The sequence below is a fragment of the Acyrthosiphon pisum genome, chromosome A2 (genome assembly GCF_005508785.2).
Source record: "Acyrthosiphon pisum isolate AL4f chromosome A2, pea_aphid_22Mar2018_4r6ur, whole genome shotgun sequence".
Taxonomy (NCBI): domain Eukaryota; kingdom Metazoa; phylum Arthropoda; class Insecta; order Hemiptera; family Aphididae; genus Acyrthosiphon; species Acyrthosiphon pisum.
In genome coordinates, this window is record NC_042495.1 from 98,651,141 (window position 1) to 98,652,024 (window position 884).

Below are 884 nucleotides of genomic sequence, written 5' to 3' on the forward strand. Positions count from 1 at the left end.
GATGATGATTTTTTCGATAGTATTTGCAATGACAATGATTTTACCAGCCCATCTGAATCCGAATCAAGAAATTCTAATTTAGCAAATTTGCAAGCATTATCTTTCTTAAATTTGAAAAAAAAAAGATCTTGACATTTTAAATGATTTTCCAGTAATTAAAGAAGTATTTCTAAAATATAATACTACCATTCCATCATCGGCAGCTGTAGAGCGGCTATTCAGTAAAGCTGTTCAAGTGTTAACAACAAGACGCAATCGACTCAGTGATGATACATTTCAAATGCTGTTATGTTGTAGATCAAAATATGATTTATAAAAAATAATTTTTTTCAAATTGTTAGTCAAAAAATGACATAATATCAAAGTTGCCTTTATTTTAACTATTATTTTCTCTGTTGTATTATATATTATAATTTGTTATTACTAATATTCAAATAAAAATATTACATTATTATAAATGTGTGATGAAGAAATAACAATATTTTTTTTATATGATAATAACATTAAGTTAAAAAAAAATTATCTGTTTATTATACAGATAAAATTTTATTTATTTTTATCTTTATCTAGATAAAAAAATGAGTGGTTATATATTATCTTATCTAGATAAATTTTGAATGACTTATCTGTTATCTTATCCAGATGATTATTTGGTCATCTTTTCCCAACACTGGCCGTGTTGCACCATAAAGAAAAACACTTCGATTTGCGAGTGGGGCCACCAAATAGGTCTGAAAAAACATAGTAAAACATCGTTACACGTGTAGATAGTCTTCTATACAAGCAAATAGGTGGTCGGTCCCCACAGGTATATAATATTATTATACCTATAATTAATTATAGCGAATGTTAGAAAATAACATAATAATAATTATGAAATTGTA